The sequence below is a fragment of the Trichosurus vulpecula genome, chromosome 1, assembly GCF_011100635.1.
Source record: "Trichosurus vulpecula isolate mTriVul1 chromosome 1, mTriVul1.pri, whole genome shotgun sequence".
NCBI classification, from domain to species: domain Eukaryota; kingdom Metazoa; phylum Chordata; class Mammalia; order Diprotodontia; family Phalangeridae; genus Trichosurus; species Trichosurus vulpecula.
The window spans coordinates 380,754,247-380,768,913 of NC_050573.1; the positions used below are offsets into that span (position 1 = coordinate 380,754,247).

The following is a 14,667-nucleotide window of genomic DNA, read 5'->3' on the forward strand; positions in this document are numbered from 1 at the left end:
CTATATTGAAATAGACAGTATTGAGAGAAAGAATATCCACTGGGGGAGAGGTGATAATCTTCCAGACTATACCTGCAATATTGTGTTCTGGTTAGGGGCCACATCTTAAGAAGTATAATAACGGGGTGGAGTCCCTCCAGTGAAGGAGCATCAGCATGGTGAGGGGGCTAGTGACCATGCCACATCAGCCTTGGCTGAAGAAACTAGGCGGGTTTACCCTGATGAAAAGACCTAGGAGAGATAGAATAACTTTCTTCAAGTATTTGAAGCTATCTGATGGAAGAGGAGCATAGGGTGGAACTTGCAAAGGCAGAATAAGCTCCATGTAAAGAAAAATTTCCTAACAGAGTTGCCTAAAATGCAGTGGGTGAGCTAGGAAGGTATTTGGTTTTCCCTTGCTGGACATTGTCAAGCAAAGGATGGTGGACCACTTGTCAGCTATGTTGTCGTGGGGATTCTTGTTGCAGTGTGGGTTAGAATGTGTAATTCCTGGGGTTCCTTCCTTCTCTAAGATTCTTTTGAATAGTAGTTTGACTTTGCTTCGATTGATTTGCTTTAAGGAAATAGAAATCTATTAATTTCTTAGTAACCTATGTTCCTTATGCGGAAGGGTGGGGTAGAGAAGCAATAAGAATCTCATTAGTAAGTGGAATGAATGCTCATGTATTTCTAAATCTTTGTTTTAGCTATCTGTTTTGGCTTTAAAAAATCTTTTTTTTTTAAACTACTATCAACCTGTACTTAAATCTGCTGATTAGGAGTTTATCCCATCTAGGGATTCTGATGAAATGGCTATATAGGAGCTAGGGGAAGGATTTATAGGCTGTATAGAGCTGGAGATAATCTATGCTAGCTGAGTCAAGGGTATATGAATAATCAGGGGTAGAGCATATTCAGTAAAGCACTCCAAAGACTCAGATAAAAGTGATACTCTTTAGGGGCTTTGCTTCCTTTGGAGGAGATAAACATTTGGGTTTTAATGGAAGTTCTGTAGTACAGAGGTTGGGAATATGAGGAGCTCCAGCCTGGAAGTTAGGAGTGCTGGGGTCTCATCATAATATCTCTGGATCAAAGGGATACCACTGGGAGGAAAGTAGGGACTGTCTAGTCTAACTCTTGCACATTGTTGTATTTTATTTCTTTATTAACAAACAATTCTTTTCTCTCCCTCTTATCTCCCTCCCATCATAAAAAAGGGAAAAAAACTTGAAACAAATCAGTATAGTCAAACAAAACAAATTTCCAAATTGGCCATGTCCAGAAACAAGTCTCAGTCTGCACTTTGAGCCCATCCCTTCTCTGTTAGTGGGCATGTAGAATGCATCATCATCAGTCTGATGAAACTATTGCTGGTCATGGCATTGGTCAGGGTTCCTAAGTCTTTCTAAATTTTTTTTTGTCAAATATTCATTTTCATTAATGAGGCAGCCAAGGTCCGAGGAAGTTAAGTGATTTACCAAAGGTCATGTATGTAGTGAGCTGTGTGAGGTAGGACAAATCGCTTCTTCCTTCTGGGTCTCAATTTCTTCACTTATTCAAGAAGCTCCTACAGATGATCTTTAAGGTCACTTCCGGGTCTAAATCTATGACTTTTTAAACCATCTAATCCAATCCATTTTGTAGATACTTCTTGAATAAATGAAGAAACTGAGGCTTTGAAAGGTGAAACAATTTGCCCAACAAGTTGTCCTTGCTGGACAATCCAGCAAGGGTCGGACAGATTCTAAGTAGCAGATTTGACTCTTGCAGTCAAATCCAGTCTATTTTTCTACCTTCTAATATCTTTTTCTTATGCTTCAGTATCTCAATTTATTAGAATTTATCCTATGCTAATAATAAATGTTGTTGGGTACTTTATGCACCCTGAACTTATCCTAACTCTGCCTGAAGCTGGTATCTCATAATTGGAGGCATCAGATAATTGAGCATCAGACGTGAGACAACACACTGTGCATGGAATTAGGGAGAGATCTTGCTAACAAGCGGCCCTCTCCACATCCCTGAGGGGGTCCATGCAGGACACAGGTCTCGTGGCAGGGTGAGTTGGCCCTTGATTTCCCTGAGAGCTCCTTAGCCCCAGTTCTGTCCTGGATATGCCTGCTCACTGGGCAGCAGCTTCACCGTCTGGGGCAGTGACTTTGGCAGAAGGCCCGAGATGACTGAGAAGGGCTCATTCAGATCCCCAATTATCGCATCAACTGGTGGATTTGTTATTTACTGCTAGTGCGAAGTTTGGATGGACTCCTTGTCCTTCACTTTAAACTCCCTGACTGTTCTTGGATTATGTAGCGGCCTTCACACTAGTGTCTGCAGAGCCCTGAGCAATGTGGCCATCTGATGGCTCTTATGCTACTGGAATGGAAATCTCTAAAAAAAATTAATTCTTTTTAATTGTTAGTTCAGCAATCATCAACAGTCATAAACATTTCAGGATTTGAAGAAGAAAGGGGAAGAAGACTGCACAAGAAAGTATGAATTTCTACCTTATACAGACAATGTTTCCAAAGAACTACATATATTTTATACATAAATGTGTGTGTGTGTGTGTGTGTGTATGTATGTATATACGTACACACAGATGCACACATATACACATTATAAGGTAGTAACATTTTAGAAAGTTAATTTAGTTTTTGTAGTTAACAAAAATCTATTTTTTTCTTGCAACTTCTCTACCCATTAAAAAAAACCAACAACAGAAAAAAACAAACCCTTGTGACAAATATGTACAGTCAAGCAAAACAAATTTCTGTATTGGCCAATTCCAAAAAAAATATTTAAAATTCATTCTTCATTTTGAGTTTATGTTTAGGTGGTAGGTAGCATGATTCATCACTGGGCCTCTGGAGTCATGGTTGATGGTTGCATTCATCAGCGTTCTTAGGTCTTTTAAAGTTATTTTCCTTTCCCATGTTACCAATAGAGTGTAAATTGTTCTTTTGATTCTGCTCCTTTCACACTCTATCCGTTCATACAAGTCTTTCCTGGTTTCTCTGAAACCACCCCTTTTATAATTTCTTATAGTAAAGGAATATTCCATTACTTTCCCATTACCGTAATTTGTAATGGGTACCCTCTTAGTTTGAATGGAAATTTCTTTTCCTTCTTTCAGTGTTAAATGACTTGCCCAGGGTCATCAGCTAGTTAGTGTCTGAGGCTGGATTTGAAATGAGATCCTCCTGACTTCAGGGCTGGTGCTCTATCCCCTACACCGCCTAGCTGCCACTTAAATGGAAATTTCTTTATCAGTCGTATGTTGTATTATAAGGGCACACCTAAGGGTATCCCAGTTGTAGCTGTGTCTGAAAAATGCCATTGTGCCGTTTGATACAGCTAATGAAACTGGTACCCCAAGATGCAGTGTAAAACATCGGACTCAAAAGTCAAAAGATTCTCGTCCTAGCTGCCACCTAACATCTGTGTGACCTTGGGCAAATCATTTAAAGGGAATGGGGATTTAGTAAGTGCCTACTGTGTGCTTGGCACTATGCTAAGTGATGTACACACATCTCATTTAATTCTCTCAACAGCCTCCTGAGGTAGATTATATTGTTATCCCCATTTTACAGTAGAGTAAACTGAGGCAGGCAGAGATTAAGAGAATTGCTAAGTGTTATGCAACCAGTAAGTCTCTGAGGTCAGATTTGAATTTGGGTCTTCCTGAATCTAGGCCCACTGCTCTATCCACTGAGCACCCAGTTAATTCTCAGGATGACCCATCTAGTGTGAGTGGGATGATCTCACAGTTAGGTGGTATAGGAACTCGATTCTTTCTGACTCCAAGTCTGTTACTCTAGTCACATTATTCCATCTAGTTCTCTATTTTTACCTGTTTGCTTTCTGGGGCTTTGTTCTTTCTCTCTTCTAGAATAAACTTAAGTATAAATTCTATGGATGCTCCTCAGCTTCTGATCTGTCTTCTTACAAACCATTGATATTGTAACAGTTAATATGTGTGTAAGGCTTTTCTTCTGAAAGATTCAAATTCTTGTCTTCAGAGTGTGGTAAGTGAAATATAACAAAAAGGTTAAACCAAGGCATGTTTTTTCTGAGCAAGGTAACATTTTATTCACAGGGCACAAAACCTGGGTCAGTGACTGGCAGGAACCATAACTTAAGCAGTTACAGGACAAAATCAATTACATGTAAATAAGATTGATAAGAAAATTATAGAGGATCAATTTTAATCTTCTCAAGAGCTGTCATATTTTCCCTTGAGTGAGGTAAAGAAATAGGGGTAAAGGATGAGAGCCTTCTAGAGCTAGAGAATCATGCCATCTAGATCCCTTCCCACTTCTCTGGCTAAGTAATCAACCAACAAACATTCTTTGTGCACCTGCTCTGTGCCAGGCACTGTGTTAGGTGATGAGGATACAAATTCAATAAATACAACAATCTCTACTTAGAAGGAGCACTGTTATAACCAGGGAGGCAACAAAGACATATCTAAGGATATTCAGAATGAATCTAGAGAGACTAATCACTAATAAATACAAAGTAATTAAACATAAGGTAGTTTGAGAGGGATGCCACCGGAAATTGAAGGTATCTGGAAAGGCTTCATGTTGATGGTGGTTCTGGAGCTGTATCTTGAAGGAAGAGAGATTCTTTGAAATGGAGGTGAGGAGAGAAGGAATTCCAGGCATGGAATGGCGACTGCAAAGCATGGATGTTGGTGTGTGAGGAACAGAGAAGACTAGTTTGGCTAGTGCAGAAAGGGGAGGAATGTATAAATAAGGTTGGGAAAATAGCTAGGAGCCAGGTTATAAAGGGCTTTAAGAACTAAACCGAAGAGTTTATATTCTAGAGGCATTAGGAAGCTGCTGGAGTTTGTTGAGTATAAGAGAGTACTGTCGTCAGATATGAGCTTAAGGAAGGTCATCTTGATGGCATCGTGCAGGGTGGACTGACGTGGAGAGACTCTTGAGTCAGGGATACTTATTAGGAGGCTACTGAAATAATTGAGGTGAGACATAATGCCCCAAACTAAGGTAGTAACTGTGATTAGAGAGAAGGGATCAGATTTAAGAGATGTTGTAGAGGTAAAAAGGGGAAGATTTGGCAACTAATTGGATATATCAGGTAAGAGAGAGGTTGAGGAGTCGAGAATAATTCCAAGATTACAAGCCTAAGAGGCTGGAAGGATGGTGGTGATGATGCCTTCAACAGAAATAGGGAAGATTGGAATAAGGGTGAGTTAAGGAGAGAGATAAGTTTTGTTTTGGACATACTGAGTATGAGATATCTCTGGGATATCTAGTTTGAAATAACCAATGGGAAATACCTCCTAGTGATATCAAGAAAACACCTGCCACCTACCCCTTCATTTTCCCAGGGCCAGATCTCTTGATTCTTTTTTGTGTCTGCACATGATCTTCCTAGAATAGAAACTTAGTTGATATCCAGGGAGGCATTGATAGGTATATTATAATGATCTGGAGGCATTGATGGGTATATTATAATGATCTGAGTAGGAGTTGGACAAGACAATTTCTGAGACCCCTTCTAACTCCATTTGTAAAATGTGTGAGTGAATTGCCCAGAGTCAGATGCTTAGCCAGGACTAGAAGTATGAGAACCCAAGTTTTCTGGTAGCATCAGATGATCTTCTCATTAGATCACACTACTCCACATTCATTCATGTACAAGCATTTGTAAAGTGCCTAGCATGTTAGGTGCTGATGCTACAAAGACACCAACAGAAGCAATCCCTTCCTTCTAGGAACTTAAGTTTTATTTACTGACAGACATGTCAGTAAAATATATTTACAAAATTTCTGGTGACTAGAGATGGGGTTGTTGGCAGGGGCAGGAGGAGAATCAGAATAGACTTTCAGTAGGAGAGGGTACCTGATCTTTGCCTTAAAAAAACAGGCATTCCATGATGTGGATTATAGGCATGAGGGACAGCCTATGTGACAGTGTGGAGACAGGAAAGATGGACTTGGGATAACTATGGTAATGTAATAAAAAATAGCAATAAAAACGTATTTAAAATATTTTTTTAAAAGTGACAAGCTATAGGAATATCGTTTGGCAGCTGTGTGGAGGATGGATCTGAGAAGACCAATCAGGAGCGTATTACAATAGGCTGGGTGAGAGAGTGATGGATGCTTGAACTAAGGTGATGACTATGCGTGTAGAGAGAAGGGTCTGTATTATAAAGGTGGAAGGGAAGCGCCTCTTCCTGGGTTAGGAACCTGAGTAACTGGAAGAATGTTAGTGTCCTCCGAAGAAACAGGGGATTTAGGAAGAGAAGGAGGTTTGAAGGGAAAGACAATATGCTGCGTTTTGAATATGTTGGATGTGAGATGCCCATCCAGCTGGAGATGTCTAATAGGCATCTGGTGACAGGGGACTGGAGTCCAGGAGAGGGACTGGGGCTGTGTAAATCTGGGAGTCATCTGCATTGAGATAAGAGGTGAATTTATGGAAGCTGATGAGATACCAGGAGAGTACAGAGAAAAAAAAAAGAAGAGGGTTTAAGACAGACAAACGGTACAGGGGGTGGGACATGGATGATGATCCAGCAAAAGAGAATAAGAAGGAGGAGAAGCAGGAGAATCAGCAGGGTCACCAAAACCTCGGGAGGAGAATGTGGAGGAGACATCAGTTAGCAGGGTCTGATGCTGCGGAGGCCGAGGATGAGGACTGAGGAAAGGCCTTCCAATTTAGCAATTAAGAGTTAACATTAGAGAGTGGTTTCAGCTGAGAGATAAGGTCACTAACCAAACTGCAAGGGGATGAGGCAATGGGTATAGACGGCATTTTCTGGGAATTTGACTCTTAAAAGGAGGGGAAGGTGAAGGGTTTATTTTTTTTGTTTTGTTTTTTAATGGGACTTTAATGGGAGTTCTGAGGATGTATGGAAGTAGTAAGGGAAAAGTCAGTGAATGAGGAGATACTGAAAATCAATTGGGGAGGAGAGGGGCACCTCAGTTTTCATGTGAGTCAAAGTCTGCCGAGGGTAGGGCAGCCAGCAGATAGTGTGTAGTACAAAGTACAGAGAATCGATAAGGGAAGAGTAAAAAGACTGACATGGAACCTTGAGAAGGCCCATTGGATATTTAGCAGATTTGTAAGTGGACCGGCTCAGCAAGGTTGTGGGATTTCTTCCAACCTTGTTAAGAAAACGTGATTGTAAGAGCAGAGCCGGCAGGTGGTGGTTTGGAATGGGATGAGCAGCAGCAGGAAGAAGATGAATTGCATGGCTAGGGTTGAGAGGAAGAAAGGGAAGCTGGAGCAGGGATGAGGGCCTAAAAAAACTAGTGGGTGAAAAGGATTGGGGGTAGAGACAGAATCACAAGGAAAGATAGGAGGTCTCGGTCAGAGGGATTTCAGAGTCACGGGTGGAGCACCAGACCCGAAATCAGGGAGACCGGAGTTCAGATCCTGCCTCAGACGCTCACTAGGTGTGTGACCCTTGGAAAGTGACTTAACCTGTTTGCCTCAGTGAAATGGGAATAATATAATAATAGCACTTACCTCCCAGGGCTGTTGTGAAAATAAAATGAGATAATAATGGTAAAGTTTAGTGACTACCACATAGTAGGCGCTACGTTATTATTGTTATTAGATGTGAATTGTGGATGAGGATGAGATGTGGGTGAGGGTGAGACGGAAGGTACGTGCATCCCTGTGTGCGGCTGAAGTAGACAGAAGATGAAAATCGTGGGAGTTGAGGCTGCTAAATTAGGACACAGGGTATTTGAGGTAACATCATCCTGTGAATTGAATACCCCAAGTGTAAGGACGGGGATTGGGGAGGAGAGGAAGATTGGGAGCCAGGCACTGAACTCCTTGAATGACCCGAGGGCTGGCAGAGAGCAGCCACTGGGGTCTGGATAGGAGAAATTTAGATGAAGGGACCCTCACAGGATGAGAAATTGCTGAATGGGTAGGGGGAAAGTCAGGAGGTGGTCCTGAGGAGTAAGAAGTGTTTCTAACCCAGTCTATCCCACATACATCTTGTTGCATGCTTTCTCCCCCATTAGACTGCAAGCTTCTTGAGAGCAGGGACTGTCTTTTTGCCTTTATTTACATTCCCAGTGCTTAGCACGGTGCCTGCACATAGTGGGTGCTTTACAAATACTTGTTGACTCCTGTCCCGGTGTGCAGGGGCTTCATTGAAGGTATATCTAGTGCTGGAGAGGTTGGCCAAAGGGCGGTATCTTGGGGAGGGAAGAACCAGTTTTCTATGATTGCAAGGAGATGGAAATTGTGAGAGGAATAGATTTAACAAGTATGGTAGATCATTAACAAAAGAAAACAGTTTCTGAAAGCTTTATGATAGGGTGGAGTGGAATAGGGGCAAGAGAGTTTGAGGCTGACTTCTCATCCTTTCATCCTGGCTACCAGCCCAGCCCTGTGTTACTCACCTGAAGGGAATTTGGAAGAGGCAGAAGACACAGTAGCCCTCACCTTTGAGGAACTGATACCTTAGTGGGACAGGATGCCTACGTGAGAGGAGGATAATGATGTGGGAGTCCTAATCAGGAACTTGAAAAAGGACAATAAAGTTGTTTAGAGGAAGGAAAGAATCAGTGGCCGCGCTTTAGTCCATGATCTACTGTGGGGAGTGATGATATTCCGGGACATAATGGGAGGAAGCTTCCGGTTACCTCGTTATGTGAGGGTGGATTGGATTTAGGCTGTCTCATTACTAGGTATCAGTTCACCTGAAACAGTTTGGCACTCTTAGCATTTCCTGTCCAGATCCCTCTAGGGCAGCAAGCAGCTTCCACTAAAACTACTACTTGACTTTTCTCATGGGGCACAAATTATATCTGTTAAACCTTCCCAAGTTCTCATAAAGAAGCCCGAGGCTGCATACCAGGCTGTGTGAAGTTTTACATTTTGCTTCCAACTTCTCTACATCTTAAATCTTTCTGGTACCCAGCCAGTGAACTTTCTCGGCCAACAGGATCTCGTTGCAGCCAGAAGACTTAGTTAACCTTCACGTTGGTAGGAGTCACTTTTTTTGTTGTTATAAGAAAAAAAATCTATGGTGAACAGGCATGTAATGTGGTTGTCCATATGCTTTCCATAAAATGCCATTAGTAAGTAGCTTCTGTCACATCCACAACTTAAGGCTTCATAGTTTTAAATAGGCCTAGGGACTTTGCTAAGATGCTATCTTGTTACAACCCCAAATGACAGGCCTCTTACACTCAGGTTTTATGAGATAGTACAAAGCTAACTCAGACATAGACCAACTCAAAGCAAAGCTCATTAGCTATAGATGTGTATAGGATCTTTGGAAAGGGACATATAGGAAGGCCCGTGTCCTATCTGAACAAGTGTTTTCACATTTATGTATGATGTGTATATATCTACCTAACCTGTGGTCTTTATTATTCTGTAGTTTTTTAAACTAAATGTGTTCCCATTTATACTAGAAGTTTTCCCCCATGTAAGTTCTGTTCTGTGGTTTCCTCTATCTGCATGAAGTTCCTGGGTTCTGCAGATTCCTGAAGGAAAAATAAAAGAGGGGAACTCCTCCAGGCAGCTGGCATTTTAAACAGACTTCATTTGTCTACCTCTGAGGAGAGATATTAATGTTTTAAAAATGACTTCCTCCTCGAAACTTTCTCTTCCCTTGGTTTCTGTAATACTGTACTGATCTGATTCTCCTTTCACCTTCCTGATCAGGCTTCTCTTTCTTTCCTTGGCTCCTTGTCCTGACCCTTAGATTTTTCCTAGAGATCTACCTGGCCTTTTTTCTCACTCTGGGTAAACTCTTTTCCTCGGTGATCTCATTCACTCACGTGGCTTTCCCATCTCCAGTTGGTTGTGGCCTCCCTCCAGTCATTTTGAATATACTTATATGTACATGTATGAGGGCTAGGGCAAGTGGGCTTGGGAGCATGGGGGAGAGGGGGTTGTCTCTCCTGATAGAATGCCCATTCCTTCCCGGTGACAACCGTTTAACTTTTGTCTTTGTGTCTCCAGTGCTTAGCACTTAGCACAGTGCCCAGCACATAGTAGGAGCTTAATAAATACCTATGGTTGATTGCCTAATCTGCTTCTCTAGACCTAACCTTTCCCTGGTGCTCTAGTCTTCCATCTTTAATTGCCTTGTGGACATCTTGATCATTTGATCAGTTTAGTCAGTAAGCATTTGTTAAGTGCTGATTATGTGTTAGGCACTGTGTTAGACAAAAACCAAAACAAAACAAAATCCAGAACACAGTCGCTCTCCTCCCAGAACTTATGTGTCAGATCAGATATTAGTAAATACAAAGAGATATCAAGGTAATTTGAAAGGAGGGGCTCTAGTTATTGGGAGTGGGGCGGGGGTGGTCAGAAGAATTGTCTTGGAGGGGTGGTGCTTTTGCTGAGCTTCAGAGGAAGTGAGGGATTCTAAAAGGTGGCTGTGAAGAGAGGGTGCATCCCAGGCATGGGAGACAGATGCCCTGGGCAAAGACATACAGATGGAAGTGGGAGGAACAGCAAAGAGGCAGGCCACTTTGGTTGACATTAATGGAAGTAATGTCTAAGAAACTTGGAAATGTAGGATGAACCTAGATTCTGAAGGGATTAAGTGCTGAACAAAAGCACATGTATTTTTTTTTTTATTTTTAGTTTACAACACTCAGTTCCACAGGTTTTTGAGTTCCAAATTTTCTTCCCCTCCCTCCCCTCCCCACTCCCCCCAAGATGGCGTGAAATCCGATATATGGTCTACATATACCTTCGCATTAAACATATTTACACAATAGTCAAGTCATAAAGAAGAACCATGATCAATGGAGTGAATCATGAGAAAGAAGAAACAAAACCGAAAAAAAGATATAGAAAAAAAAAAAGAAGATAGTTTCCTTCAATCCGCATTCAGACTCCATAGTTCTTTATCTGGGTGTAGATAGCTCTTTCCATCACCTTTGGAGCTGTCTTTGAACTTTGTATTGCTGAGAAGAGCCAGGTCTATCAGAGTTAGTCATCACAGAATCAATATGTCTGTGGTTGTATACAGTGTTCTCCTGCTTCTGCTCCTCTTACTCAGCATTCTATCATGTAGGTTTTTCCAGGTTATCTTCCCCATTTCTTATAGCACAATAGAATTCCATTACATTCATATACTACAACTTGTTTAGCCATCCTAGCAGGAATAGGGAGCGCTGGAGCTTTTTGAGCATGGGAGTGACAGCTTTACCTGTATGTCTTAACCAGCACCATAAAATGTATTTTGTCTGTAACTGGATTCATTATCTTCCTCTGAAAATCTGCTCCTCCTTCCAGTTTTCTTGTTTCTGTTAATGATACCACTATATTCTTAGTGACCCTGGTTCAAAACCCCCTAGTAATCTCTGATCCTTCTTCCTTTTGCTCCCTTGCATATCTTCAGATCTTTTCTGTTCTTTCTCCACAATCTCTTGCCTCCATCTATTCCCTTTTTGTTTCCATAGCCAACACCCCCTTTTAGACCCGAAGTGCCTCTTGCTTAGACTATTATAATAGTCACCAACATTTCTCCCTCTATCCTGTCTTTCCCTCTTCCAATCAATAAGAAATTTTTGTTGTTCCGTTGCTTCAGTCGTGTTTGACTCTTTGTGATCCCATTTGGGATTTTCTTGGCAAAGATACTTCAGTGCTTTGCCATTTCCTTCTCCAGTTGATTTTACAGATGAGGAAACTGAGGCAAACAGGGTTAAGTGTCTTGCCCAGGGTCACACAGCTAGTAAGTGTCTGAGAACAGATTTGAACTCAGAAAGAAGTCAGGAAGACTCCAGGTTTTCCCCTCTATCCACTGTGCTGCCCAGCCAATGAGAAATAGTGTGTTAGGAAGGAGAGTATTGGATGTGAACTCAGAAGGCCTTGTTTCATATCCTAGCTCTGCTCCTTTCTACTTGAATCAGCCTAGAAAAGTCATTTTCCATCTCTTGGCCTCAATTTGCACAAATGTAAAATAAGACAGTTGGACTAGATGACTTAAGATTCCTTTAGTTCTAAATCCTTTGGTCCCTCCTATACAATACCTCAAGGAACTCCTTAGAATCATAGAATCCCAGAAGTAGGAGAGACCTCAGAGACCATCATCCAGTCTATAGCACAAACCTAATTTATAATTAATGGCAAATAGTAGTAAGCCTCTACTTGGAAACGATAAGGAAAAAGACCTGTGATTTTGTGAACATCATCATGGGGGAAGTCTTGCTGTGGGAAGACCCTTCAGCAGTGATGATTGCAGCCAGTCAGTTATTTAGTAGATAAGCCATATAGAGGTTATTCAGTTTGCGCAAGGTCATGCAGGTAACATGGGTCAGTGGTAGTATTTGACTCCCAAGTCCAGCATTCTACCCCACTATCAGCACTGACTCTGTGAAAACCTTCACTGATGGGAAATTTATTACTCCTGAAGACAGACCTGTTTTTAAACAGCTCTAATTCTTCAGAGGTTCTTTTGTTGTGGTTCATCTAAAATTTACCTCCCTTTGACTTCTGCCTGTTGGTGCTAGTTCTGCCATTTGGGGAAGACCCGGGTCTGAAAATGTCACTCCTTGTTAAAACCTTTTAGTTTTATTTATTTCCTTATTTCCCACCAAATAAGCTTGAGGCTCCTTTGGTTTTTTGTTTTTGTAGGTCTTGGGTTGTGATTTGTAGGTCTTCATAGATGTGGCCTCAAGTTATCTCCCCAGCCTTGCCTTTTACTGTTACTTGGCATACATCTATGTTTCAGCTGTACTGGACTACTCCCACTCATCTGATTTCTCTATGAAGCCTTGTCTGAGTCCTGCCTTTCCTGTGGGAAGTTTCCTACCCAGCTAGAAATCATCTGTCCCTCCTGTGAGCTAATAAAGCTTTCCTAGCTTTTATTCCTAACAATAATTACATCTTTTCTAGCAATTATTAAATCTTTCTTCACTTCAGTTATTCATGTCCATGTTTTATCCTCTGTCTATAAACTTCATGAGTATCTCTATGTCCTCTCTAGCACCCAGCCTTGCGCCTTAATAGGTGCTTACTATTCTCTCTCTCTCTCTCTCTCCCCCTCCCTCCCCTTCCCTCCTTCTCCCTCCCTCTCCCTCCCTCCCTGCCTCCCTCTCTCTCTCCCTTCCCCCTCTCCTCTTCTCTCTCCTCTCTCTACACACACACACACACACACACACACACACACATTTTCTTTAAAACTTCAAGGATATAGATACAATGGTGTTCATGAGTTTATGTGTCCAAAAACCTGATAAACAACCCTCTGGTTCTGTGTCACTTTGATTCTTAAACAAGATGCTATGTCTATACTCGAGTCAGTTCTGGATCCATACTTGAAGTCTCTCGCAATTGGTAGGACCTTCCAGAGCTTGTATTTCATTAAATAGCCTTTGGGGATCCAGGTTCAACTTCGCATATCTGACTTTAGTAGAGGATTAAATAAATGAATGAAACCATTATAGTTTATGGTACTTGGTTTAAATTTCCAAAGAATTCCATTTTATTTAAAAATAGAATGTTTTGATGATTTGAGTTTTTTCTCTTTTTAATGTGCAGTTCAGTGAAAATATTTTTAAAATTTGTTTCCATGGAACCTTCATTTTTGCCTTTTACTATTGTGGAGCCTGGACGTGTAGGGAGGAGGACTTAGGTTGGGGGGGGGGGGGCGGGAAGGAATGTCCAGAGGGTATATAAAAGGGATTTTCTCCTAGTACCAGAGGGCACTGGGTAGTGGTGTAATGGTAAATGTTTAACAATCAGCTCTCCCCTCCCCCCCACCAAAAACATGTACTCAGAATCACTTTTAAGTTTAATTTGCATGATTAATATTTTCTCCATCACTTTCTTAAATCTAGACAATTAACAACAACATATATACTCAAGCCCTGATTTGTAGCATTTGCTGTGTCCCAAGGTGTAACTGCATCACAATCCAGACACCAAGGCTTTAGGGTTGCGTGCTGTGCAGCTCACAGATAGAGAGAAAATGGATACCTCAGTGGAGTGCTTTTCATGTGAGCCTGAGCTTGCTTGCAAATTTTCCTGTCTTTCCCCTTGCTAATCCTTTCTTCACCTGTTTTCTTCCAGATCCTTCGTGGGATTGCCATTGAATTCTTCCCTGCTTCGACGCTTCATTCTCTGCTAGCTCGAGAGTTCTGTTGGGGGAGATCCTGTTTCAGGAGCTACACGGCTGTGATCCCTTCAGCTCCCCTGGAAGCACGGAGAGTGGTAATTATTCTTATTTGGAAGCATGAACTGCTTCTTTTTGTTTTTCCTCAAAAGCCAATCGTGTATCAGCAGAAGTTATTTAGTATGGGAAAAGCTGAAAAAGAGTTTTGAGCTTTATCAAGCACAAGATCCCCTCAGACTTGTGCAGGTGGAAACTGTCAGGAGTATGTTATTGGCAAAATGCCTTTTTTACCCCAACAGTGAATGCCTTTTAACTCAATTGACTTAGCTTTGTTTTCTCCTAGTCTGTTGCGTTGTCTGAGAGGGGAGACAGGAGGGAGGAGTATTTTTTAGACATCATAGCTTAGTGCATTCTCAGCAGGAAGCTCAGGGATCTCCAAGCCACCTACTACCTATCTTATCCATTTTATAAGCAGAGAGACTGAAGTGTGAATGGGAGACAAATGGAGGACAAAGGGAGAATATGGAAGGGACTTTAAGGCCTTTTAAGTTTCACTTACTTTCTTGGTGACCTTGGGCAGGTCTTAACTACAATTCTTTGTGCAG

At 41.6% G+C, this 14,667-nt stretch overlaps 1 protein-coding gene across 4 annotated transcripts in view; it reads left to right on the forward strand.

The window, feature by feature from the left end:
* The window catches only part of CTIF (cap binding complex dependent translation initiation factor), a 495,423-nt gene that overhangs the window by 44,763 nt on the left and 435,993 nt on the right, over positions 1-14,667 (forward strand). For all 4 annotated transcript variants that reach the window (XM_036756570.1, XM_036756603.1, XM_036756578.1 and 1 more), the window contains exon 2: positions 14,020-14,160. The gene's annotated coding sequence lies outside the window, so the exon portion shown is untranslated. The remainder of the gene's footprint in view (positions 1-14,019; positions 14,161-14,667) is intronic.